Source organism: Schistocerca gregaria, chromosome 10, assembly GCF_023897955.1.
Source record: "Schistocerca gregaria isolate iqSchGreg1 chromosome 10, iqSchGreg1.2, whole genome shotgun sequence".
Taxonomy (NCBI): Eukaryota; Metazoa; Arthropoda; class Insecta; order Orthoptera; family Acrididae; genus Schistocerca; species Schistocerca gregaria.
This window is the reverse complement of record NC_064929.1, coordinates 143069490-143085920: the sequence shown is the minus strand read 5'-3', so window position 1 is coordinate 143085920 and position 16431 is coordinate 143069490. Positions and strand designations below refer to the sequence as shown.

Sequence of the window (16431 nt, the reverse complement as noted above, 5' to 3'; positions counted from 1 at the left end):
TACTGTGTTCTTGACACCAGGGTTTACGGGCTCTCCAGTGACCAGGGGTCAGTGGAATACACCTAGCAGGTCTCCGGCCGAATAAACCGTGTCTGTTCAGTCGTCTGTAGACTGTGTGTCTGGAGATAACTGTTCCAGTGGCTACGGTAAGGTCCTGAGCAAGGCTACCTGCAGTACTCCGTGGCCGTCTGCGGGCACTGATGGTGAGACATCGGTCTTCTTGTGGTGTTGTACACTGTGGACGTGCTGTGCTGTAGCGCCTGGACACATTTCCCGTCTGCTGGAATCATTGCTTTAATCTTGAGATCACACTTTGTGGAACACGGAGGGCCCGTGCTGCGACCTGCTGTGTTTGACCAGCCACCAGTCGCCCTAGTATTCTACCCCTCATAACGTGATCAATATGCGTTATGTGAACCATTTTCCACACACAGTCACCTCTAGCACGTCTGAAAACGTCTGCACACTTACTTGCTGCACTGTACTCTGACATGCACCAACACACCTCTTCGTATGTGGAATTCTGCAGCGGCACCGTGCGACGGCCGCAGGTCAGATGCACCGCATGGTCATACCCCGAGGTGATTTAAACCCGCAAACCGCCCACCAGAGCGTTGTTTCTCCATGTATCAGCATTATCCTTAATTTATGAGCATGAGTGTAGTTCTAGCCACGTACCACTGGAAAAGTCTGATATTTTCTCGAATAATTGGCGCTAGATGAAGGACGTGCTTGCATCGTCGATACAAGACACACACATCATCAACGCCATTTGTGAGACGATCTCAACAAAAACTTGTTGACTTTTACTAATTGTGGCTCTATTTACATGTTGCGGCAACAGATGGCGTTACTCCAGAACTTAAGGAAAGTTGGTAACAGCATTTTGCAAAAATGGGACAGAATTGGGCTGTGTCGGGATGTCGGGACAAGAAGGTCCGTAACGGTGAGGGTCCCGACACATCGAGTGGGATGGCAACCCTATTTGTGCCGCGTGCTGCTGCTGTAATTCGTTACGGCTGTACAAAGAAGCAACAGGGATGATATCAGGTCCTTAAATTTGGCAATGTTCCGTAGAGTTTCATATGTCCCAAGATTGCAAAATAACTCTACGGCACGAAAAAACGAATAATTTCCCATTAACAAAGTGACAACCAAACACTGCTGTGATTTGCTACAACCAGAGCACTTCCTCTTAGATTCAGTAACGCTACTACCGAGCAGGGTGGCGCAGTGGTTAGCACACTGGACTCGTATTCGGGAGGACGACGGTTCAATCCCGTCTCCAGCCATCCTGATTTAGGATTTCCGTGATTTCTCTAAATCGTTTAAGGCAAATGCCGGGATGGTTCCTTTGAAAGGGCACGGCCGATTTCCCTCCCAATCCTTCCCTAACCCGAGCTTGCGCTCCGTCTCTAATGACCTCGTTGTTGACGGGACGTTAAACACTAACCACCACCACCACCACATCAGCAACGCTAGAATCAGTGAGAAACATTTCTAGAAATACAAGAGGAGGGGGTAAGAACTCCCCTTGTTGAGCCAATGAGGCCAGTGATTAATGGTAAATGATTTGTGAAGAAGTTACGATTGAAAAAAATGGTTCAAATGGCTCTGAGCACTATGGGACTTAACTTCTGAGGTCATCAGTCCCCTAGAACTTAGAACTACTTAAACCTAACTAACCTAAGGACACCACACACATCCATGACCGAGGCAGGATTCGAACCTGCGACCGTAGCGGCAGCGCTGTTGCAGACTGTAGCGCCTAGAACCGCTCGGCCACTCCGGTCGGCAGATTCGTTTCAACTCGTAGGAGAAAGCCAGTTCTGTTAGTACTCCACATACTGGTTGTATACTCACAGTTGAAACAACATGGGAATCGCATTAATAAGAACAGCCTATTAATTGCAATCGTATGTTTGTCATTTAAAATCTCGGAGATGTGATTTGTATCTGCAGGAAAGTTGTGTGTTGCCAGAATGTGTAATCACTACACCTTTCGTAATTCTTTAGTGTTTAGTTAAAGTTATGTTTACACGAATATCCATTATATCTAAGGGGAAGCTGTGAACTGTCTGAATTAATAATTGAGCTGTCATTATGTAACAGTGCATCATTATAATTTGGGCATTATGCACTCCATTTCCAGGAAAGCTAGTTTTTCTCGCATCTATTATTTTATGACGACATATCTGCTAAACAATGTTTCGTACTATGACTCCAGTTTGCAGATAAGTTCAGTCGCATACTAACCTAAGGACATGACACACATCCATGCCCAAGGCAGGATTCGAACCTGCGACCGTAGCGGTAGCGCGGTTCCAGACTGAAGCGCCTAAAACCGCTCGGTCACAACGGTCGGTTTATTAGCGAGGAAATAATAAATTAGAACGCCATGCATGTTACTCTATGGACAGCGAAAATGTTAAGTGATACACTTTTTTTGCCTTTCTTTACTGAGAGGGAATTGCCGGCGAGAAAAAAGTATCGGAGTAGTTTGAAATTATGAGAAAAGTCTGTTGGAAGTCGCAAAGCGCTCTGATTGTGAAAGACGGTATGAGTGTAGCGTGGGTGATTTCGCATGCTGCGTTAGTTTAATGCTTCAGTTGTGCTAAATCTATTACGTAAGATCACACTCCGTACTGCGGCCATTACGACAGCAATTTAAATACAGTCTATAACGACATTAAATTCTGAAAATCAAATTTTTGTTGTAATAAGTTAAATTGGGGTCCTGCTTCTGGGAATGATTGTCAGTTTTATGCGATGTATCAGACCGCACACACCATTGGGAGACGTGGCGCAGAATGTCAACGCTCCTCTTGCCTTTTTAAACCCACGAAGTGTGCTATCCCTTATGGTATGCCCACCATGCATTCAGTGGAATGTTATGAAAGCAGAATTTCAAATTTGGGACTACGTTATTAAAGTATCCTTGGAGATCCGTCTAAACATAAAATCTTATTAGCCATAACAGTGGCCATCAATTCGATAGCACAGTGGATGGAATGATAATATTACGGCTTTACACTGCACTTCACTAGGCGATAGGAGAGTCTGTTTTAAGACTGTGACCTACTTTACCTCATGCTCCTCCTTCCGCCGTGATACTGTGACACTACAACACGACATGAAAGGTCAACACGGAAGGAATGAACGGTTGCTATTACACCACTTAAGGTAACTTGGTTCTGGTAATGTCAACTCTATACTACACTATTGGCCGTTAAAATTGCTACACCACGAAGATGACATGCTACAGATGCGAAATCTAACTCACAGGAAGAAGATGCTGTGAAATGCAAATGATTAGCTTTTCAGAGCATTCACACAAGATTGGCGCCGGTGGCGACACCTACAACTTGCTGACATGACGAAAGTTTCCAACCCATTTCGCATACACAAACAGCAGTTGGCCGACGTTGCCTGGTGAAACGTTGTTGTGATGCCTTGTGTAAGGAGGAGTAATGTGTACCATCACGTTTCCGACTTTGATCAAGGTCGGGTTGTAGCCTATCGCGATTGTGGTTTATCGTATCGCGACATTGCTGCTCGCGTTGGTCGAGATCCAATGACTGTTAGCAGAATATGGAATCGGTGGGTTCAGCAGGGTAATACGGAACGCCGTGCTGGATCCCAACGGCCTCGTATCACTAGCAGTTGAGATGACAGGCATCTTATTCGCATGGATCGTGCAGCCACGTCTCGATCCCTGAGTCAACAGATGTTTGCAAGATAACTACCATTTGCACGAACAGTTCGACGACATTGGCAGCAGCATGGACTACCAGCTCGGAGACCATGGCTGCGGTTACCCTTGATGCTGCATCACAGACAGGAGCGCCTGCGATGGTGTACTCAACGACGAACTTGGGTGCACGAATGGCAAAACGTCTTTTTTTTTCTAATGAATCCAGGTTCTTTTTACAGCATCATGATGGTTGCACCTGTGTTTGGCTACATCACGGTGAACGGACATTGGAAGCGTTTATTCGTCATCGCCATACTGGCGTATCTCCCGGCGTGATGGGGTGCCTTTGGTTACACGTCTCGTTCACCTCTTGTTCGCATTGACGGCACTTTCAACAGTGGACGTTACATTTCAGATGTGTTACGACCCGTGGCTCTTCCCTTCATTCGATCCATGCGAAACCCTACATTTCAGCAGGATAATGCAAGACCGCATGTTGCAGGTCCTGTACGGACCTTTCTGGATACAGAAAATGTTCGACTGCTGCCCTGGCAAGCACATTCTCCACATCTCTCACCAATTGAAAACGTCCGGTCAATAGTGGCCGAGTAACTGGCTCGTCACAATACGCCAGTCACTACTCTTGATGAACTGTGGTATCGTGTTGAAGCTGCATGGGCAGCTGTACCTCTACACGCCATCCAGAAGTGGTTGTTCTGGGTACTGATTTCTCACGATCTATGCACCATAATTGAGTGAAAATGTAATCAAATGGTTCAAATGGCTCTGAGCACTATGGGACTTTACTTCTGAGGTTATCAGTCTTCTAGAACTTAGAACTTCTTCAACCTAACTAACCTAAGGACATCACACACATCCATGTCCGAGACAGGATTCGAACCTGTGACCGTAGCTGTCGCGCTGCTCCAGATTGTAGCTCCTAGAACCACTCGCCCACCCCGGCCAGCAAATGTAATCACATGTCAGTTTAGGTATAATATATTTGTCCAATGAATACCTGTTTGTCGTCTGCATCTCTTCTTGGTGTAGCAATTTTAATGGCCAGTAGTGTAAGTTGCTCATTCTCAGGGTTGCTCTTTTTCTATACATGAACTTAAATCATCGTCACAGTCAGACACTAAAGGCTTATTGACCGCTTACCTAGAATTTCCTAATTAAGTCAACAGCATATGGCAGATCTCTATCAGTAGACATCTAAAATAGTCCTCATGACACCCGGTATCAATTATAGGTTATTTATTGCCTTCCATGGGTAGCAGACATTTCATTATGGTTATTTTATGTAATTATTAACCGACTTCTAAAATTCAAAATGCTGTTCGCATGTAGTGTAGGTACAATCTCATGTTAAAGGTTCAGCATAATTTCTCAAGTACGAAAGTTGGAAAATGTGTATCCGTCTTGAGCCGCCGAAATTTACCCAAACTATGTTCATCTCGTATTTGACACTGAGAGCACTTTGAGACTTCCAACAAACTCATAATTTCAAACGTTCAGAAACGTATTCTTCCTATGGAACTCCATAAAGCAGGGAAAAAAGTTTTTCTTATATTAAAGCCTTGGGATCCGCTTTTTGTTGTTGCAGTCTTCTATGCGAAGACTGGTTTGATGCAGCTCTCCATGCTACTCTCCCCTATGCGAGCTTCTTCATTTCCGAATAACTACTGCAACCTAATCCATCTGAAACTGCTTAGTGTATTCATCTCTTGGTCTCACTCTACAATTTTACCCTCCACATTTCCCTTTCAATACTAAATTGGTGTCCCTTGTTGTCTCAGAAAGTGACCAATCAATCGATCCCTTCTTTTAGTCATGTTGTGGCACAAATTTCTTTTCTCCCCAATTCTATTCAGTACTTCCTCTTTAGCTACGTGATGTATCCATCTAATCTTCAGCATCCTTCCGTAGCACCACATTTCGAAAGCTTCTGTTCTCTTCTTGTTTAAACTGTTTATAATCCTTGTTTCACTTCCATACTTTACTACACTCCAGACGAATAACTTCAGGAAACACATCCTAACACTTACCTCTATATTTGATGTTATTAAATTTCTCTTCTTCACTAACGATTTTCTGGCCATTGCCAGTATACATTTCATATCTATTTCCGCAATAATCAGGCATTTTGCTGTCCAAGTAACAAAACTCATCCACTACTTTCAGTCTCGTTTTCCTAATATAATTCCATTATCATTGTTTTGTTTTCGTTAATGTTCATTTCATATCTACCTTTCAAGACACTGTCCATTCTGTTCACCGGCCGGGGTGGCCGAGCGGTTTCAGGCGCAACAGTCTGGAACCGCGCAACCGCTATGGTCGCAGGTTCGAATCCTGTCTCGGGCATGGGTGTGTGTGATGTCCTTAGGTTAGTTAGGTTTAAGTAGTTCTAAGTTCTAGGGGACTGATGGCCTCAGCAGTTAAGTCTCTTAGTACACAGAGCCATTTTCCAGTCCGTTCAACTGAACTTTTGCCTCTGACAGAGTTACAATGTGATCGGCAAACCTCAAAGTTTTTATTTCTTCTCCCTGGACTTTAACTCCTTCTCCAAATTTTTCTTTGGTTTCATTTCCTGCTAGCTCAATGTACAGATTAAGTAACGTAGGGGACAGGCTACAATCCTTGTCTCACCCCTTTCTCAACCACTCTTCCCCTTCATGCACCTCAACTATTAAACCTGCAGTCTGGTTTCCATAAAAAATGTAAATAGCCCTCGGCTGAATGTATTTTACCCCTACTACCTTCAGAATTTCGAAGAAAATATTCCAGTCGACATTGTCAAAAGCTTTCCCTCAGTATCCAAATGCTAGAAACGTACGTTTGCCTTTCCTTAAACTGTGTTCAAAAATACGTCATAGGGTCATTATTGCCTCGTGTGTACATACATTTCTCCGAAATCCAAATTGACCTTTCCTTGACGGTCTTCTACTGTAAAAATTCGTGTTAGTATTTTTGTACTCATGATCATTTATGACGTTTTAATTCATTATTTATTTACTACTGACTCTTTCGGACACATTTTGCAGACAGTGTCCACATATATACCACTACACGGACCTGCAAAAGCATATCGTTGTACGACGCAGAGTTCAAATGATATGACGTCATATACACTGAGATGAGTGAACAACTAGCTCAACGTATTAACAGATTTGTGAAACAATCAGTCGTTACAAGCTCTTATGCAAAAGGGAGTTCGATTCTGTTGCGAATCTGGAGCTGGAAGGAACAGCCACATATTGGGTAAAACGGCGTACTACAGGCATCGTTTGCATTTTTATGCTCTGCGTAAGTATGAACACAACTAAGTAACTGCCTTTTACCACTCACGTAGACTCTTCCACTTCACGACTCGTTCTGCAAGGGAGGCAGGATGGGTGAAATAGGCGGTGAAATGTTTTATGCAAATATTTCACTGTGAAAGCTTTTTTGAAGCTAAATCAATGAAAACTGGTATGTGGCATCTTGTTTGGAAAAGAAAGGAAAAACGTGTTTCACTGTTTTTGGAAATTCAAACCCTAAGGCGTGTGAAATGGGGTCAGCTGAGATTTTGACTCAGCAGCGGAGTGTGCGCTGAAATGAAACTTCCTGGCAGATTAAAACTGTGTGCCGGACCGAGACTCGAAGTCGGGACCTTTGCCTTTCGCGCGCAAGTGCTCTACCAACTGAGCTATCCAAGTACGACTCATGACGCCTCCCCATAGCCTTAATTCCGTCGGTACATCGTATCCTATATTCCAAACTTCACAGAAGTACACTTGCGAATCTTGGCAGAACTAGCACTCCTGGAAGAATGGATATTGCGGAGACATGGCTTAGCCACAGCCTTCTGGATGTATCCGGAAAGAGATTTTCACCCTGCAGCGGAGTTTGCACTGATATGAAACTTCCTGGCAGATTAAAACTGTATGCTGGACAGAGACTCCAACTCGAGACATTTGCCTCTTGCGGGCAAGTGCTGTACAACTTCTGCAAGATTCGCAGGAAAGCTTCTGTGAAGTCTGGAAAGTAGGAGACGAGGTACCGGTCAGAATTGAAGCTGTGAGGACGGGGTTTGAGTCGTGCTTGGGTAGCTCAGACGGTAGAACACTTGCCCGCGAAAGGCAGGTCTCGAGTTCGAGTCTCGGTGCGGCTCACAGTTTTAATCTGCCAGGAAGTTTCAGGGTTAGATTGATTCACTGACATAACCCCTCAGCCGAAACCGCTATGAATGGAAAGTTGAAATTTGGAGTGGGTGTGAATCTTATACTGTATATATCGTTTAAGTAGGGATCGAAATTGCAGACGAAAAAGGGGTGAAATGGGGGACGGAAGCCTTTCTCAAAATATGTCGCTATTAAGGCAATTCTGAAGCTAGAACTAAGAAAACTGGTATTTGGTTTTTCAGTTAGAAGTAAAAAAATACACATTTCAGCAATTTTGTAAATTCACTCACTAAGTAGGGAAAATGGTGAGTGAAAGTATTTTGGAAATAATTCATTATCACTATTTAAAAACAATCGTCAGTTGTACAATATTCATTATTAAAGAACAACTGAAGCATTTTTTAAGTTACGTATATGGAAATGAAAGTTAATAAAAAGTGTTTTACTGTTTTTGAAAATTCAACACCTTAAGGGAGTGAAGTAGGGGATAAAAGGTTTTATAAAATTATTTCATAATGAAAACGTTTTCCAAGCTAAAACTCTTTACTCTTTACGGAAATTCACTCCATTAGGGCGTAAAATTGTTAGGAAAATATTTCGTTACATTCAAAAAATTTTAAAGCTTATCCTATGGAATTGGTACACGTATTTCACTTCTAGGCTTAGATATAAAGAAGTATGTGTTTCAATGGAAACATCATCACAAGAACGCAAACGGCATGATTACCATAACCCTTGGACTACAGCTAATGGAATTGCTTTTTCGTCAGAATTAAATTCGAAAAAACCATACATCTACGGCCTCAATTAGCGTGAAAATAATAAAAATGGTTCAAATGGCTCTGAGCACTATGGGACTTAACATCTATGGTCATCAGTCCCCTAGAACTTAGAACTACTTAAACCTAACTAACCTAAGGACATCACACAACACCCAGTCACCACGAAGTAGAGAAAATCCCTGACCCCGCCGGGAATCGAACCCGGGCGTGGGAAGCGAGAACGCTACCGCACGACCACGAGCTGCGGACGTGATAATAATAGAAGGTGTGGCAATTTATGAACAAAATAAAAATTTTATAACAGAAAAACAAAAACAAAATCTGTGCAGACAGTACAGATTACGCGAGAAAAGTGTCGGGTGCTAAGCTAGGGTGTGATATAGCTGGAGCTGCGGTTCGTAGTACGAACACGTGGTGTCACAGAGATTAAAATCTGTTGAACCCAAACGCTGTGCGGACTTCCTCAATTTTACAGCAGAATAGATACCGTTCGACAACTTACATTGAACCAAATGTTGAAGTAACTTTACGGAACATTCCGTGCAGCCGAGCATATGGCTCTTGGGGTAGTATTATATAAGATTCTTGTACATTGCTGTAGTGGACTAAGAGGTCACATCAGCTAAAGTGGGAGGCAATGGGGAGGTACATCAGCAGACACAACAGAGGATGGTCTGACAAATAAATCTAAAACAGTCTTCTACGTGCAAAGTCTTGGTATCTCTTTGAGAACTGATGACGAATTTTTTTCATTTACTGAAACGAAGGTAATAATGTCTGGTCGAGAAATGACTGCCTTGAGCTTTGAGAAATGTTCCATGTCATGAATCAGAAGCTGATTTTTCCATGGGATTAACTTTTGTTTTGTAGCATCAATATAGTCGGCCATATATGTAAGCAAATCATTCTCCCCTTGCATTAAAAGACGTGATGAAATCAAATAACTGGCGACGTCGACCATAAAAGGTTTTGTCACTGCTCTATTTTTCCCTTAACTCTTCTTTGCCTAATGACGTCTTCTTTGTGCCTGGTGGTGTAACGACGGTCCAATGAACGTTTTTCGCATATCATAATGGTGCTATGGTGTATTTGCATAGCGTTCAAGGAGCAATCTAGATTTAGCACTGAGTGAGGTGGCTTCTCCGCTTTTTCTTTCAACAAATGCGTAGACGCAATGGTGTTCCTAATTCAGAACGTAAATAAAATTTAACACAGACTGAGATTTTCACTTTGCACCGGAGTGTGCGCTGATATGAAACTTCCCGGCAGATAAAACTGTGTGCCAGACCGAGACTCGAACTCGGGACCTTTACCTTTCGCGGGCAAGCGCTCTCACATCTGAGCTACCCAATCACGACTCACGACGCGTATCTACAGCTTCAATTCCCGCCAGTACCTCGTCTCCTACTTTCTTAGCACTCCCGGAAGAAAGGTTATAGCAGAAGGTTCGCAGAAGATCTGTGAAGTTTGGAAAGTAGGAGACGAGGTACTGGCGGAATTGAAGCTGTAGGTACGCCTCGTGAGTCGTGATTGGGTAGCTCAGATGTGAGAGCGCTTGCCCGCGAAAGGTAAAGGTCCCGAGTTCGAGTCTCGGTCCGGCACACATTTTTAATCTGCCAGGAAGTTTCTAATTTAACGCAGTCGGTGTTATCGGCAAACTGTGACAAGGCGACTGACTAGCTCTAGCGGCGTCCAGCTGCTGACTCGCTTTGCATTTCCTGTTTCTGTTCCCCACCGCTCGCCCCTCAGCGCCACTTACCGTAGAGCTCAGACCACTGTTTGGCCAGACATAACCAACTCACTTTTCGTAAAATATATAGAATTCTATCAATGTCTTTCTTCGGTTTGGTGCGAAAATTACTTCTTGAAATAATGTTAACATTTCCGTCGTCTTACAAATATTTGTTAAATAGATATAAGAAATGTTCTCGAGTGTAGTTTTAGACATGAGATGTTAACATATATACTAGGAGTCGAAGGTTTTCCCCTACCAAACGCTGACTGGAAATATCTTGCACGATGAGGGGCCCCATAGTCTGCAGGTTGACAGAAACTGTTCCGTCAGTGGCGGCGCGTCTATTTGGTAAAACATCCACACCTTCACTTCCGTACGACTCATCGCCTGCCCCGGGTGGGTCCTGAACCCGTCCTAGAGAGAGGAGGCGTGTTTCAGCCCGAATCAATGGAGCGCTCTGTTAGTTCAGAGGCAGGTCTCCGTGCCGGCGCTGACGTACGGCGGGGTAGGAGGTCCACAAAACCTCAGGTGTCGGTGGGGATGTTTTGCACTTTTCCAGATTTCCAGAAAAAGGGGGGCGGGGTTCGTGCGTCGGTTACTCCTACCATCGCTCGGTCCATCTGAACGCCAAACACATCCAGTTTGTCAAAAAATGTTCAAATGTGTGTCAAATCTTATGGGACTTAACTGCTAAGGTCATCAGTCCATAAGCTTCCACACTATTTAACCTAAACTGTCCTAAGAACAATCACACACACACTCATGTCCGAGGGAGGACTCGAACCTCCGCCGGGACCAGCCGCACAGTCCATGACTGCAGCGCCTGTGACCGCTCGGCTAATCCCGCGCGGCTCCAGTTTGTCGGTCGGTTGGTGCGTGTGTAGGGCGCTTTGAAAAGTTGCGAGCTGCGGCCGTATTGGCTAGACAGCTCTTGTGACGTCACATCCCCGAATAACGTGTTCGCGGCGCCTCAGTTAGCGGGTTGTATTCAGCGAATGCGGTTCGAAACTTCTAAGCTGCACAATTCCGGGTTCCTCACTTCTAATTTATCCAGCCTGGTTGCTGTTTATACTTCCAGCAGAAGGTAAACCTCCTTACAGTTATGTGTTGTATACATTTCTTACGACATCTCTTACAGAAATCGAATTATTCATGTTTCCGTGGCGGTTCAGTAACTCGTGCTCGTAGGATGGTCTCTCGAATTGATAGGCCGACTAGAAAGATTGCTAGCTGTGTATCGGTTAGCCTTCGTTAACAAAGTTATGTCTTACCATCTGCGCAAGTTGCTTCGCCAGCATCAAAGGGCTATCGCATTTTACGGTCGCCAGAGCAGAGTACATTTGCAAAACGTTATCAAGAGCAAAAATGTTCTGTCAGCTACGTGGAAAGTAGCAGTGTTCGTTACAAAACTCTGTGACAGGGAGTGACGTACTGAAATTAGGACTTAACCTTTCACAAATCCAGGCAAACATTTTCTGTCATAAAGCTATTGTAATGAAGTAAATGTTTAGCTACCAACAGACGACAAAAATCAGCGATCTAATTCAACGGCATTGGCTTTTTCAAACCAGCAACCTCATTTCGGAACTACTTGATTAAATTTAGCATGAAACATGAGTAGCATTAAGGACTTTAGTGGCAGCTCATTGTTGGTACAAAATCTGGGTCAACAGAAGCGTCCGATTCCACCCGTCGGCTTTGACCCGTGACATAAAGCTGTTGTGGTGTGTGACGTCACGACGGCGTAGAGTTTAGTTTGTAAGAGAGGTGTCTTTGTAGGTGTCATTTTGATGTGATCTATGGTGTTCTCTGGTGGTATGTTTGTGTGTTGGGTTTTTGGTTTAGTTTGCGTGTGTGGCGTGTTTATAGGTGGCGTATTGTTGCGGTCGGTGGTTCTCTCTGGTGATGTGTTTATGGGTAGCGTGTGACTTGGCGTATGGGTTTAATTCGCGTGGTAGCATTGCATGTGTGTGCTATCGGTAATGACTGTGCTTTCAGCGGAATATTTTTCAGTGAGTTAACGAGTTTGGTTTTGTTATGTTGATGTTATTGTAGTTTCTTTCTGTTCGTCCTGTGTGAATTTTGGTAAATTGCTTTGTTTATATCTTTGGTAGGTGTTGATATGACAGACGTCAACAGTTTTCTGCTGTCGGTGATGAAGCGAGACAGTGCGTTGACGCTAGTAAAATTTCTTAAACTATTCGGATTTTTGGATGAAGTGAAGTGTTCAGTGTGTCGTGAAGAAATTAGGGTTACTGTAGTTCCGGCGTCTCGGACCAGGGACTGCTATATGTGAAGATGTCGTAAGGATAAAAGGTCAAGGGAAGTGTTAGATTTCAATTTTGGTTTTATAGGTGTTTTTTATGGTAGTATTAAGTGTGGTGGTGGCGACAGTTTTGAGATTTATGGTGTGTTATTGGTAGTTGCTAATGACGTATATAGGTCAATGGAAGGGTTCGATTCTAGTGGATATTGTTTTCAGCTGATTGCAGAAGGTTAGGGTCGTTTTATTTTATCGGTTTTGTCTTTTGGTTTTGTGGAGTACGTTTATTTTTAGTGTGTCAGCACCCCAAAACCCCCAATTTCCCTTGCTTGTTCCGTTAGTTTCATTATATTTTTGGAGGAATGTGTGTGATGGTTTTACGATCTACTTTTGTGTTTGTTGTCATGTTTACGTAATGACGTCATAATCGCGATATTGGAGTAGTTGTGAATGGTGGTTTCCGCCATATTGGTGAGTCATTGGTCAAAGCAGACGGGTGGAATGTGGCGTTTCGGCTAACGCCAAAATCCATACTGAGTTTCTTACGATTTCCCTGTCTTTTAGTAATGTACACCTCTAGTCATTCCACTATCTTCAATGTTTCCTTTGTGGGCTCCATGGAACATGGTGAATGACCGACAATATACACTTGAGATAATTTGCGACGTAGACGCACTGAAAACGAGGTGGTGTTACAACATAGGACCCTGTCTATTTAGTTATTTCGACAACATACGTTATTTTCAGGGTACATCAAGAAGTGTTTTAGCTCGTAACAGTCATGCTGCCTCGTAATAGCGGCATGCTCTTGCCAACTGAATAACATCTTTGCATCATCTCGTACACTGCATATTGGTACTGCAACCAAAAAGCACCAAAGGAAAGACAACCAGTGGTACACGAGATTCACATGATCTTGCAAAAGACAGTTTTGTGGTGGTATTTCAGTGCCTCTGTATTACTTTGTGCACGCAGAGAACTCCGAGATATTTGCCTAAAGTCAAAGCTATTTTTTCCATGTTCATGTGTAGTATACTTAATTCAAAGCATTCTTACTTTACTAGTATGTAACAAATAAAATATTTCATTTAGCAGCTGGCGATGCTATTCTTGCGTTATCTTATATCTAGTTTTTTAAGCAATTCGTTTACGTTGCTGGGCGGGATAAATGTTATCGATTTAACAGCCGTTTGCACTTAAGCTTCATACGCTGCAGTCTCACTTTTCTATAGTTCGTTAGGTTTAATCTTGCAATCTTTAATCTTGCGTGCCATCACCACTTCGTGGGTAAATGTTCTTCATATCTAGCTGATACGGCTCTCCCTGTCTGGCCGATGTGATAACTCGGGCAATCACTGCAGGTGATTTTGTACATCTTAGAACGAGATAATTTGTCACTGGTATTCTTTGAGTGGACCAAGTTCTTTTTGAGGCTGTTATTCGAAAAATGGTGATGGCACTCGTGCCTCGACTTTTACCGAGCACCTTGTTCAGTTGGCCCGTGCTCCCAACCCACTAAGTAACACAGAGATATTAAATTGCGAGGCTAAAGGCACTAGGCTTGACATCCTTCCCGACTTGCAAATCTTTAAACACCTGTTGGTTGGCAAAGAAAACCTGCTTAAGAGGACGACACACTGCCTAGCTAACCCATGTTAATTTAGACAAGTAGTTGACCCACTTCTGAAAAAACCAGTTGATGCAGGACCTTAATATTTTTCGTTATGTTACAGGATGCTGATAGTCAATTGTATTAAAATCGACTTTATCCATTTTATAGTTTTTAAGAAATACTTTTTTAAATTTATTAACAAAAACTATTAAGTTTTTTCTGCAGAAAATATTTTTTGTGGACTTCCTAATCGGAGACTATAAATGAATGTAGTACCAGAGGTGGCTTTGTATGTCATGCAGAGTCAATGAAAATTTCATTCATTTATCTATGATAGTTTCTGATATAACGTGGCATATGTACTGAAAATTTTAGTTTGTGGGAAATTGACTTTCAAGAAAACAACTTTCGAAATTTGTTACTTACAGTTAATTAAAACTATCCTGATGCATATGATGGCCCTTCTTTGGCCTCTAGTAGGTCTTCCAGCTTCTTTTTCACCTTCCTGGATGTTTGTCTTGCTTTCGTGGCCATATTAGATGCAGACCTCTCTGCATTGGCTATCCTCATTTTATTGCAATGTTGCAAGCCCAGTGATCATATTTTCACCAAAATTAATTCCCAGCTTTTTCAGTACCGAACACATTCCAATATTACCGCAGCTGAATGTAATAACAGCATCATGAACTCCAAGTTTCACTGTGTGCATGCATACCTACAACCACAGTTTTCGGAAGGCGGTTCCAAATTATGCTGCTGAAACATTCATTTGGGTTCTGTGTCTGCCCATGCAGACATTTCCTTAGAAGGTCGGGATGAACCAGGGCTCTGAAAATAGGTTTAATTGCTGTAATAACAGCAGCAGAAAGAGACTGCTGATGAGTATAAGATAGTATTAGCACCACGAATTTTCTCCTGATGGACACAATCCATGACATGGCTTATCATCAGTAGAGGACTTATGGAAGAATATGGCCCAAACAACTCTCTTGACTGCCTCCATATTTTCTTTATTTCTCGTAATTGCCTGTCCATAGTATACCTGCAAGTTTTCTGTAACAACTACCTGCAATCACACTTGAACAAAAGTAACTGCGTGTTTGAAAGCTTGTTGTTTACAAACAGGAGAAACAAAAGAATACCAATCGTTCCATTCCCAAGATAGTCAACACACTCGGGAGTAAAAAAAAAGTCCTAACGTCCAATGTAGTGTATATAAAGATTTAACATATATGCAGAAAAGTGGGTGACAGGAAAGTGGGCGTGGCACGTAGTCGGAAATTGCTCTTTAAATGCTCGCAATTTTTTTTTTTTTTTAGTGAAATCCTTTTCAGTGTACTTCAATAAATCCTTAATCTATCGAAATATGATGAAAACTGAAAATCGATTTTTGTCGTCCTGAACCACGGCGTGGTCCCCTTAATGACCAGCTGCAATTAAGAAATAAGAACTTCTTAGAAGGTTTTTAACCATTGTATCACCGGCCCTGATGTTACGTTGACTTTGCAGTCGCCGACGGCTGACTGCAGTTTCTTTAGTCGAATACTAATGTATTCAAAACTGAGCAATAATTTTGCGGAGTAATAAGCTAGTTTTTCTTAGGGGCTCCGAATCGGTTTATAGAGTTCTCGTTCTCTTCGGAAGTAAATTCGATTACATATTAGCCAATTAACAGTTTTAATGCTTATATTAATCGAATTCCTAACGGAAAGGTGTTGTTGTGGTGGTTGTTGTTGTTGTTGTTGTTGTTGTTGTTGTGGTGGTGGTGGTGGTGGTGGTGGTGGTGGTGGTGGTGGTGGTCTTCAGTCCTGAGACTGGTTTGATGCAGCTCTCGGTGCTACTCTATCCCGTGCAAGCTTCATCATCACCCAATGCCTACTGCAATCCACATCCTTCTGAATTTGCTTAGTGTATTCATCTCTTGGGCTACGATTTTTACCCTCCACGCTGCGCTCCAATTCTAAGTCTGTAATCCCCTGATGCCTCAGAACATGTCCTACCAACCGGTCCCTTCTTCTTGTGAAGTTGTGCCACAAACTCCTCCCCAATACTATTCAATACCTCCCCATTAGTTACGTGATCTACCCATCTAATCTTCAGCATTCTTCTGTAGCACCACATTTCGAGAGCTGCTATTCTTTTCTTGTCCAAACTAATTATCGTCCACGTTTCACTTCCATAC

At 42.9% G+C, this 16431-nt stretch overlaps 1 long non-coding RNA gene across 1 annotated transcript in view; it reads right to left on the bottom strand.

Annotated features, from left to right (window-relative positions):
• Positions 1-16431, bottom strand: part of LOC126293613 (uncharacterized) — a 394209-nt gene that overhangs the window by 285264 nt on the left and 92514 nt on the right. The gene's annotated exons all lie outside the window — the stretch shown is intronic.